General features: G+C 38.8%; 2 long non-coding RNA genes across 2 annotated transcripts in view; one reads left to right on the forward strand and one right to left on the reverse strand.

Annotated features, from left to right (window-relative positions):
• Nucleotides 1-2831: 2831 nt before the first annotated feature.
• Nucleotides 2832-3327, reverse strand: LOC102653777. The gene is made up of 2 exons (XR_412192.3): nt 3241-3327; nt 2832-2941 (listed from the first exon to the last, which is right to left on the reverse strand). It is a non-coding gene; the product is annotated as an uncharacterized LOC102653777 (long non-coding RNA).
• A 9-nt stretch (nt 3328-3336) lies between these two features.
• LOC102653941 overlaps nt 3337-12288 on the forward strand; it is an 84384-nt gene continuing 75432 nt past the window's right edge. Inside the window, exons 1-2 of the long non-coding RNA XR_001702238.2 lie at nt 3337-3472; nt 3918-4141. This is a non-coding gene — a long non-coding RNA (uncharacterized LOC102653941). The remainder of the gene's footprint in view (nt 3473-3917; nt 4142-12288) is intronic.

Raw genomic sequence — 12288 nt, forward strand, 5'->3', positions numbered from 1 at the left:
TTGCTTCGCGTGCACTCAATCAACGCCTACGGTTCTCTCTCTTTTTCTCTTTCTCTTCTACGTGAACGAAACGGGGGATCGATGACGAAACGATAACGACTCATTGTCCCTCGCGTATCGGTTTTAAATGATCTTCTCGTCTCGCGTCGCTGCCTCTAACGATAAATAGCTACACGTCTGATGTATGGTTTTTTATGTATATGTATAGATAAGTATTATAAACTATATAATATATGAAAAGTTTCACGATTCAAATCGAGATGGATTTTGTTAGATTTAATCTCAAATAGATGGCGAAAAAATTGATCCAATTTTTAATTTTTTCCTTTCAGATTTTTAGAATCGTAATGTGAGAAAATATTTTCGAATCTGTTCCTAAGTTACGAAATTTTGTAGAATCGGCGAGAATCTCGAAGTAATCGTGTAAACTTAACGGGTTTGGGTTTTGTTAACGCGTCATTTGGAATTTCTGCCGTTTCATTGTCTCTAATTGATCCTTGCTTTCAACCGAACATCGAAACGTGTGAAAGTAAAGAGAATAACAATGGTTGCCGCGATCGAAATTCTCATTCTCTTTCCGTGTATAAATTTGCTCTATTAAACTGAAAGGTTATTTAAATTCCACGATACAAAAACTGATAAAGTTTCTTGATCGAAGTAATTGAACTGTATCGATGCAATTATATTAACATTGAAGTTCTAAGGAAGCTAAAATTCGCGTCACTAAAAAATCGCTTAAAGACGGATGAAATTACGACACGTAATTCTTTTTCAAGATTAACGAAATTCTATGAAAAAAATCTTTTGGAAAATTCTGTTTACTCAATTAATTCTATTAACTCAAAAAATGTAACACGATGATTGAATTGTCCATCTTTATCCAATTTTTAAAAAAAAAAAACCGATTCTTAAATTATATATATAAAGATCTATTTATGATTAGAAAATTTTAATTTTCCAATTCTCAAACTTAACTAAATTTTTACCTCGATCGATTGAATCAACAACTCATAATTTGTAAGAATCGGTAAATTCTATTTACACGAATCGTTATTTCCCGAAAGATTTAAATATCGTCCAATTTCATAAATCATATCTCATCAAAATCTTTTTTTATTTATATATCGAAATCCTTCTGCACCCCGGAATGTAAATTATTTACGCGCACGCGTTTCGAAAACGATCGATTTGGATCACGAACACAGAGAAAAGATCGGCGAAAAATCTTAAAGGACAACTATACGGAGATTGTCTTCCACGTACCGGAAGTCGTTACTATCGCCGTTCTTGCGAGTAGGTCGATGGATTGCCGACCGCGTTTTCTATCGTGCGGTCGGCCCGTCGACAAATGAACAGTTACCATCGTCCGAGATCCCAGATAAGAAGTCACAGCTAGTGATGGGATCAAGTTTTAAAACTTGTAAAACTATCGTAAACTCGATATAAAACTATGCATTTGTAAATTCAAATAGAATCCGATGCAAAAGTATTCATTTCATTAAAGAATTATTTCTTTGTTTCGAAACGGATCGAATCTTTTGTAAATAACAATAGAATCACAAAGAGTGAAAAAGATACATTTCATTTCATTTCACATTTGCGATATACTTGATCCCATCGCTAGTGACTTTCGAGCATGCAATGGTACGCGAAGAGTAACTGGCATCAACCAAGATTTTGCTCGGTCCCCGTGACGTTTAACGGCACATAAGCAGCTGTTTCAGATGGTCGCGGAGGCGCGAAACGTCACATCCTGGGATTTACTGACCCGTGAGCACCGGCTCAGACGCGGACGAGAGAGATACGGATCTTCTCCCGGTGAGAATTCCGTGAACTGTTAGAGAAAATTGTAGATTGCGAGACGGACGTGCATCATCCGTGTACGATTAAATAACGATTATATAAACGCGTAGATTGGAAAAAAAATGATATGTGATATTTTGTGCGTAATGCGTAATGGAAATATAATTGCTTGGTAAATAGTGTTTCTATGTGAAACAGTATTGGGTTGGATAATTTGATTGATTAGTTTGTAAAATTTTTTTAACTAAAACCTTTAGATTTAGTTGAGAATATTATATGTTATTGGAATGTTAAATTACAAATAGAATATTCTGTAAATATTCTATCTGTAATTTAATATCTATTCAATGATTCATGTTTTGAAGGTTATAAAATAATATATAAAATAAATTAAAATGTAACATGCAAAGATAACTCACATTTCAGAAGTTAGGGACATCATCGTTGAATCTTCTTGAGAGGAGCACTGACTCTAATGTTGCAATGAATATTAAAAATGAATTCACATTATGTAAGAAAAAAAATTTCTAACATATTAATTCAAATTACATATTCATTTGGCAAACATTTCTAATTTCGTGTATGAGCACTTGCAATTAAACTTAACAATTAGAAAAACTACTTTGTTTTGAAAATTGTTATAAATACTATTAAAAAACAAGTATTTCTATTAACTGCATTGCGCGCAGTCGCACACGCGATGAGAGAAAAAAAACAAAACTATTTTATCTTCATATTTCTTCAATTTTTCTTCTTTGCCTTTTCCTTCTTTTGAAAATGAATAGCTATTTTCCTGAAATTATTAATTAATTATTAGTCATTTTTCGTTGATGAAGAAATATGATAATTAATATAAAGTTTGATTGAGATTATTAACCTCAATATTGAAAAATGAAATGAAATTATATATATATATATACAATCAATTTTCTCACAGTTAATTCGTTTCGTATTATTAACTAAAATCTAGAACGAATACACACGAAAAAATATCAACATATAATAAGAACATAGATAAACAATGAACACCTGCTTAAATTTCCGTCGAAACGTTCCCATGAGTCATGCTACGAAGTTGTTTATAAAGGTTAAGTGACGACGCAATATTCCAACAAAATTCACGATTGAAATTCAGCATCTGAAAATATATATTTAATAAATCTACATTGTATGATAAAATAATTCGGTTAATTTACTTAATTTAAGAAATAAATAAAATCGAAATGTGTCTTAAAAAATTATTGAAACATGAAATTAATACTTTTTATAGTTAACTATATTTAAGAGTATGAAAACTTCCAACCAACGCTTAATTTTATTATAATAATGTTTAATAATTACTAAATATATGTATAATAATTAAATAAGATTAATTAATAATATAAAAGTTATGATAAAATAACAATAAAAATATATTACGCAGTTAAGTTCACTAACCTCGAGCGGGATGATGGGCGTCCTGTCACCACGATTTTCGTCAGCAGAGTGACATGCGCCACGGTTTACCGCGCAGCTTTCCAATTAGCTGGGATGGCGCTATGCGCAATTCTTTTTCCATTTACGCGGGAAAAGTTATTGAGTAATGGCGTCCTAATACTTTCTGTGTGTGACACGTGCTAAAATTCCATAATTATCGTAAAGAAGATTCGAGAAAGTAATTCCATTCACAGTGAGTATTGTATTTATTTTTTAAACGCGAATATGTAATTTCTATACAATAATTACGTAGAAAAAGAACTTTTTAGTTACTTAAATCATCAATATCGATTTTAATAGATAGGTTATATTGATGTGATTTCTAATTTCATTGCTTTAAAACGCAGAAAGCACAATAGAAACTTTAATTTTTCGTACGATTAGTAGAATGTGGAATACGAAATATTATAAAATCATTCGTGATGATAAAAATTAATAGTTAATTTTTTATGATTAGTAATAAATTTGGAATTTTATTATTTATACGTGATAATACAAGCTATTCGTAATTATATTTTTAACTTGTATAATCTCTGATGCATCTTTTTGATATTCTTTTTTATTAATTTCAACTTTAATATAAAAATGTGAAAGAAACTAAAGGAATCAAATAATTCATTTCTGATAACCTTCTACAGATTCAAATCTTTCGCTGAAACAGTTCATCGTGTAGACAACGTTCACATTCGAGCTATTTATAAGAAATTCATACAAAATCAGGACATAATGTGTGATGTGAGTGCTTCTTTTACCAATTAAACGCGAGATTGGAAAACTATGTCGCACGAGTTTCATCCAAACTAGATGGTTTTAACCATTTTACACGAGATTGACTAAACATAAAGTCATTCGACTGAAACAGGTATGTCTTTCTTTTTCTTACTCTTTCTCCACGTAGATTTTAATTATTGCGTAATTAGTAATAATGGATAAGCATAAAAACGTATAATTTGATATGTCCGACTTTTTAGAAATCAATAAGCATTATTTAAGCATTTTTCGCTTTAAAACCGCGTATAATTGATTATTAATCTCTCTTATATTGCTATGAATTGCCTTATTTATCGATTGATTTATATCGTCGAACGCTAAAATTAAAATAAATGTTAGTTAGTGGAACACGAGTTTCTTTTAACAAAAATGCGATTAAAATACGTTATTTTTTAAAGCGTAGAAATATCTGTTACTTCTATTTTAGTTCTGTCACTTCTATTCTTGTTCGATTAGAATCATTTTATTCCAATAGGTGAGATAGGTGATCTTTTTGTTTGGAAAATTGCAGATAAAGATTTGTACAATTTGAATGTATCAAAAATTGTACACAGATATCTTCAGATTCTTTCTTCAGATTCTTCAGATATACAAATTATGATTTAACAAAGTTGAAGATTAATCATTTAAAAAAAGGAAACGTATATTAATGCAGCTCTCAATGTATAATAAATAATCATCTTGGAGGTTTTTTTATAGAAATTATGGAAAATAATACAATCTTCTCTGTATAAGTATATTTGAACTATAATTATTTGAACTATTAAATATCTATAAATTATTTGAAAATTCATTTATTTAAATAAAATTTAAATATTTAATATTTAATATTTAATATTTAAATTGATATATGAAGATTAAATTTTGAAAAAAACTTTAATTCACCAATATATTAGCCAATATATTAGCCAATATATTAGCAAAATAATGAGAAGATTCTTATTTTTCCTCAATTTCCTTCAATTGCAGCTCGATTTGCTTCGTTTTCGTTAATTTCCATTAGCCAAGCTAAGATAATAAGCGTGACGTAACATAAATGCAGTTTCTTTTTAAGCATTAAACGCCTATGCAGAAGAAAAAGGCGCGGCTGGAAGTGTCTTATCTTGGATAAAAGCGTCCTATTTTAAGCATACTAACGAACGAATCAATACAAAAGAACAATTTAAATCGATAAAAAAAAAAAAGGGAATTTTAGCATCGCGTTTAAGAAAATCATTATAGATTTTTACCGTATAATCAATTTAGTTCAGGATGTTGTACTTTTGATCTTGGAGGTATTCTCGTACGAGATATTCTTCATCCTATTTTTTATCATCTCGTGCACACTCTATAACGCAACAATTCTCATTTCTTATACAAACTTTCAACTTTTTTCACTTCCTTCGCTTCGATCAATAGACGAACCAACTATAAATTTTAAATCACTTAATATCCATTAAATTACACACTTATAATCTGATCACGCCGTACATTCTCCTCTCATATCTCAAGATATCTCTCAGACTCCAAGCCTTCCAAGCCTTCCTTCCCATCACCTGACTAAAAAACATCCGCCAAAATTCCCCCCTCGCCATCCTTCAATTTTATTATCCTTAACAGGAAGAATGACTCACGCATTCCAGGACCAAGTCACCACACCAAGGCAGATTCATACAAGACACACCTCGTGTACTTAACCCATCCTTCTCCCCCTCCATCCTTGTCCCATTGTTTCACGGCATCGTGCGGACGGGGCCTATTTAAAGCTCGCGCGACAGAGTGACTCGTGAGAAATCGCGGCGGGAAGTCCGATCGAGCAAAACATCGCATTTAATTTTCTAGGAAAGATTGCCGCGGTGGTGCACCAGCGGGCCGCGGCCTAATATTTTATCGCCGTCCCGCAAACGTGTTCTTTCACGCGCGACCAGCACGCCGGTTTCGAGAACCGGAACGACGTTATCGCGTGGAATCGGCCGACGACACGCTCCACTCTTCTTGCCGCTCTTCTTACTTTCGTTCCCGTCGCCGGCCTCGAGGGAAGATTCTTTCTTTCGCCATGGGACAAGACAGAAAGTCAAAGGGGGCAAGCAAGGACAACCGTGATCCTTTCTTTCCTCCACTTTCCGCTTGGACAATCTCTGTAGCGTCTCTGTGGAGTCGCGGTTGTCGTCAATGGAGGTAATCAAGACGGAAACTTATTCGCGGACGTGCGAGAGAGGCGGTATGAAAATTGTTCGATGTAGTCGCGGGAAAATTGTTACCATGTCTCTCACGTGTTAAAATCTTGCTCCTCTCTTTTTTTGCATCTTGATCCTTCGTTAATTTATTCGACCAAGTTGGATGGACGCGTTTTGCGTGTCTTTCACGACATTCCTTTCTTCTTCTTCTTTTTTTTCGAAGTCCTGGAAAAAATCGAATCTTCTGTCTATTTCTGTTCGTTTTTCTTTTCGTGGTAAAATTTAAAATTGAATATATCGTGTATAAAAAAAAAAAGTTAGAAGGAAGTTAGAATTAGTGTAATTTCATTCTAATTGTACTGGCTCGAGATAATTTCGCGAAATAAGAGTAAACGATAAGTTGTTTACTCTTCGCGCTCCGGTACCCGTAAGAATTCAATAAATCATACTTATCGTTTGATATATGATCGAAAATAACGGAACATCGCGATCATCGGGATTAATCGAGTCCAAGTTGCGATAAATTCATAATATAATACAGGGAACTAATTACACGGACGCCTGGCTATCGATGATTTACATGTCATGATAGCCTCGTTAATCCCCTTTCCTCCCCTCCCTCCCGGTTTCCTTCCGTCGTTTGAAATTTTACCCGTGGAACGAAATGGATCGATGGAATATAACGATCGTTTAAACGAAAATGAAAAATTCTCGAAAACGTAACGAGCATCCTCCATCCTTGATAATTGCGCCCATCCTGCGCACTCTCAATTTATTATTTCCCCGTGTGTTGTGCCCGCGCTCGCGCTCTCTTCCCTTTCTTAACCGAATAAATCGGCCTCGGTTCGACGTGTAATTACGAGCAATACGATCGGCCGTTTGAAAAAACGAGTTGTTTTTTTCGAAACTCGTGGAAACGGAGAATGAATAGAGATGATCTCTCGTGGGCCGAATTCGCGTTTCGACGAAAAACCGGACGAGGCGAGGCGGGGGGGGGAGGGCGGAGGGGATCCATTTTGATTCTTTTCTACGCGGCGCGGTAGCGGTAAATGAAAAGGCAAGCTTATTGTAACGCGGTACCTAATTTCGGTTAATTGTATATTATTACGACAGCCTCGGTATCTCTACGGAAATTTGCGGCACAGGCGTGCGCAGGAACGCGCCACCTCGCGCGTCAAAATGCTTCATAAAACGAGCCGCCATTTTCATCGTTCCGTGGATCGGCCGGGCCGCTGTGGGAGGAAAGGAGGAATCGTAATTGAAAAATAAACGACACGGCTCGGATTAATGAACCGATATTTATCGTGCGAATTAACGTAAATCAGAATAATAAATTGCTCTCCGTGTTACAATATAATATTCTCCCTGTCGTTTTTCGTACTCGAGGAGGATTGCGGCAAGATTGCAGGGGGATGATATCATTTACTACGCGTGCGTAATTTTTCATTGATCCCTCTAACGCGCGGTGCTCGAGCAATGGTCGCGAACGGTGAACACGAGGGGCCGGTTGTGTTATAAATTAATAAATGAAGACCGATAAACGGAAGACGCGTAGGACGAGCCGCATCTCTTTTAAAGAGGTGGAAAATTCTTGCATGTACCTACGACGCTTGGAAAAATATTATTACACGCACGATCTACGTCTCAATTATTACCGTTGGTAACCGAAGATTATTACTCTTTTCTAATCGTCGAGCAGCATCGGGAAAAAGTTTATTTATCACCCTCGATACGATCTTTTCTAAAGGATGTTTTCTAAGTCGTAAAACCTATACGGTACGCGATATCTATCTATTCTCTGAGGATTCAATGTTACTAGAAAACCTGGTTCGCGAACCTCGTAAAATGAAACACCTTATAGAGATTCGCTTTCCCATAATTTAATTCTCCTCTACTATCTTGAATAAACCCAATAATTGAAAGAAAAAGAAAAGAACGTATTAATTTACAAGCGTCTTCGTCCATCTCTCGTGGAAAAAACCACCACCCATTTTTAGAAAATCAAATTTAACATTTTTCCCTACCTCTCCGTAACCGGTCGACAACCGGCCTCTCGAGACAACTTGATAATCCGACCGAGATAAGATCGGTGATCGTTCGCGTACACGAACGAATCGTTCGAACAGAGGTGAATCGTTTCCCACGACCCTTCGAATCCCCGCGCGCCCAGATTCTGCTCCGTGGATAGACGCGCGAGGGATCCTCGCTTCGATTCTCTTATGGAACGATAGAGAGTGGGTGCCAGATAGAGGGAAGGAACGGCGATGACTAAGGCCTCGTTCCGCCTCGAATACGAGCATGTAAATTCGCTTCCCGTGCATCACAAACGCAGTCGCATTTCGCAATTAGCGCGGAATGCGACGGCCAGGGAAGGGGTGGGGCTGAAGGAAAGAAGACGAGGGTGAAGTGTAGGCGAGGGGGTAGGCGCGGATGCGGGGACGATCGATGTCGTTAAACCGCGAAACGAGAGGAGCAAATGGAGGGAAGATGCAGCAACCTTCTTCGAAACTCCTACGCGCGGACGATTCCTAATTTGGTATTGATGTGCTCTCCTCCGCATTCGCTGTCACCCGTTACGGCTCGAGGTTAATTTCTGGGTGGATGTACAGAGGATTTTTAGAAAGGTGTCTATTGATCGATCGATCGTAGGAGCGTAGATTCGATAAGTTTCGCGGTGATGTCGACTAAACTTTTGAATTCTCGGCAAGAGTTTGTTTCTTCTTCAAAACAGAAGCGGAGAATACTCTTTTTAATGGGTATGTTCTCTCGTTACATTCATGAATACACATAGTATGAATCGCAGATAATGAATCGAAATAATCAATTTATTAGACATCTGGACGTCGCATCCATTTCTCATCCTGTAATAATATGTATCGTTCGATCTAAAATCCCGCTTTAGACTTTAAAAACATTGAATTTCCTATCCCCGATAAACCGTATAAACGCGTCTCGATCCTGGAATCCTGTTGTAGATTTTAAAAAAAAAAAACAATTTCCTACCGCTCAATAAAATATTAAACCTGTTCCCAGATATTTCTCCCGTATATAACAATTAAAATTTCTCTCGTAATCCCGCTTCGTGATCCACCTCTCTGCCCAACTCTGAACCGCTACGGAGGACCGTGTGCACGGTTTCAAAAGTGGATTTTTTTCCCGGAGGCGACAGAGGCCGAGGCATTTCGTCAACGGAACCGGTTTACTTTCCCCTCGATCTCCTCGCCACGATAAATCAATCTCGCCACGGCCGAGAGAAGCTGGCGCGCGTCTGCCCGGTCCCGAGTTCGGGCTACCTGTCGGCGGATGTTTCAATTTGTAATCGGAAATATCTACATTTATTATGCGAGTCCGGGCCGCGCATTACATCCGGCCAACGTTAACCAACGTTACGCCGCCTCGTTCCAACGGCGTGATATTAATCATGGCCGATTTAATCCAGGACCAGTTTTCCCAAGAATCTCGAGTGATTAACTTCGCGCCAATTTCGTTCCATTCCTTCTCTTCGTTCTCTCCCTCACCTTCTTCCTCTCCGCCGTTTATACACTTTTAATCGAAGAAACTTGCCCGTCATCGCGCGATTTCGGCTCGCGTGCAAAAAAAAAATAAACAGGGACGAGGCTGCGCTCGAAGGTGTGTAAGCTCGAAGCACCGTGTAATTTATCGCGGCATTAATTTCGCCAGATTTCACGCTCGAGCGTGTGACTTTATTGCCGCGCGGGACTGGGTCATTATGCGGCCGGTCCTCTCTCCTTCTTCTCCAACTTCTCTTTTTAACGCGGCCAGCGTGTATACCGAGGCCGATTCGAGGCCTGTATTATATACCCGAAGTGGGCCCGTTCCCCTTCCCTCCCTGATGGGTTGCGAAATTTACAGGTGTATGTGTGTGTGTATGCGTGTATATGTTTCGCGAAGTTTAAAGGGTTAGCTCGTAAGAGTTGGCTGGCTTTTAGAGGTACGAGTTTGTCGAGTTTCAATGGGAACGTAGATCTCGGGGAATAGGTTGAGAAGGTTAATTATACTCGTATTCACGTTACATTCTTGCGCAGGTAGTAACACGCGCAATTAAATCCGGTAGTAATTTTAACCCTTCAGCGACGAGCGATGTACGTACATGGCATAGATCGGGGGCCTCGATTCCTTCGCGTGTCGTCCGTTTGACATACGGGTACGGTATCGTGCCAAGAGATACATTTGCGGATACATTTTTTTGCCTACTCACTTTTTTCCAAAACTTCAATCCATTCCGAGGGACTGTGTCTTTTTCTTTCTCCATCTCTCTTTTTCTTAGAAGCGCGTGTGTTTGTCGAATTTTTGAAATCGAACGATTTTCTCGATACGAGGTCTCTTTCGCGCATAAATTATAGATCTCTCCGGTCCAACCGCGCATCGATAAGAAATATACTTTATGTAGGCGGTTAAACAAAAAAGGTCGGTCAACAACTTTATCTCTTACGGTCGAGAGATTACGAAAGTTTGATAAACGGTATCGTTTCAAAAACTGACCGTAATAACAATCCATCCTCCGCAACATCGGATTCAATACACTACGCGTCCCAGAAACAACGAATCAAATCTCAAAATCTCTACTTTGCAAAACGAACACTCCCGTCTCTCCTCCACGAAAGGATCAATGGTTACATACACCTTTCTCTCCCAACGAGAAAACTTATCCATCCCGTCACAATAAACCTTTCTCCCTTGTACACGCAGCGTGGCGATATACACACGCTGTCTCCGTAGTAAGTAAAATCTTCCCTGGATCGAAAAAAAAAAAGAAGAAGAAGAAGAAACGAAAAGAAAGAAAAAAAGAAAGAATGAAAAGAGAGGAGGAACGTAGGCCGTATAATTCCGTCCACGAAACTCGGGGCGGCGCACGATTCCGTGGCATTGTTCGTGGTATGGATCCGCTTGAAGGGGAATCGTGATCGTCCGTCGTCGACTCGGGGGGAAAAAAGGGCGGCCGGCCGGACGGGGCGGAGGGGGAGGGGAGATATCGCGAGGCGGAGATTGCAATGCTGCAACGATGTCCGTGCGCATCCAGGCCGAAGGTTAACTCGGCTAACGTTCGGGCAACCACGGAATATAGATGCTCGGTACCGTTCGCCGCTTCATTTCCTTGAGTTATGGTCAATTACGGCTGTCTTATCTCGGCTGGCCTGGGTCCACGACTACCGTCCCCTGGCTGCCGCGGACAGGGATAATCTACTGACGGTCTACCTTCTGAGAAAACGTTCGAACAGTGGTCCTCCCCTTTCGCAGGTGTTCCACTTTCTTTGTATACGAATAGAATATTTTCTTTCTTTCTTTCTTTTGGAGAGAATAATTTGATTTCGTAGTACAAATTAAATTCGATTATTTTAAATAGGAGATAATAAAATTGTTCTCAAGTTACAATAGAATATATACACGTCTCACAATAGTTTCGTTTCTACGAGTAATCTGACGCTGGAACGAAGGGAAGAGAAAAATAATAAAAGAAATCTCTGCCCCATCCACAAGCTGCATCATATCTTATTACGGAACAAACAATCCAACGATTCTTGAACACCGCTGCCCGTTTCCTAATCCGCTCGCATGCACCACGGCTGAATTTTCGTCACGCTTCCGCGATCGTGGCGAACGTTCGAAACGAGATTGCAACGCGAGCCGCGATTCCCTTCAATTTCGTTCGAGGCGTTCGAGGCAATCGAGATCCTCGTCCTAGCCACGGTTTCGTGTCTGCCAGCCGTTCGAGCGCGTGTCGTTCGAGCGTAATGAACGACCGTACGCCAACTTTTCCGTCCGACAAACTTTGTTTATTGGGAATTACATTACGGAAATGACGCGCGACCGTTGCGAATCCAACGGTTCCGCTTGCCCACGTTTCGCCTGTTCACTCGCTCGCTCGAAACTTCCTTATCGAAGGGATTACGCGCGCGACCGCTTACGAGAGCGAACGTGGAGGACGTTTGGTTGTCCTGAACAACTTTATATATATACGATTTCTGATTTTTGAACTTTATGATCGCGAGCCAAAGTTTGTTACTGGATAAAACTTTCGTCTCGAGTAGAATAGACTCTCGAAAAGAATAGAGTTTTTTTA

This window comes from Apis mellifera, linkage group LG1 (genome assembly GCF_003254395.2).
Source record: "Apis mellifera strain DH4 linkage group LG1, Amel_HAv3.1, whole genome shotgun sequence".
NCBI classification, from domain to species: Eukaryota; Metazoa; Arthropoda; class Insecta; order Hymenoptera; family Apidae; genus Apis; species Apis mellifera.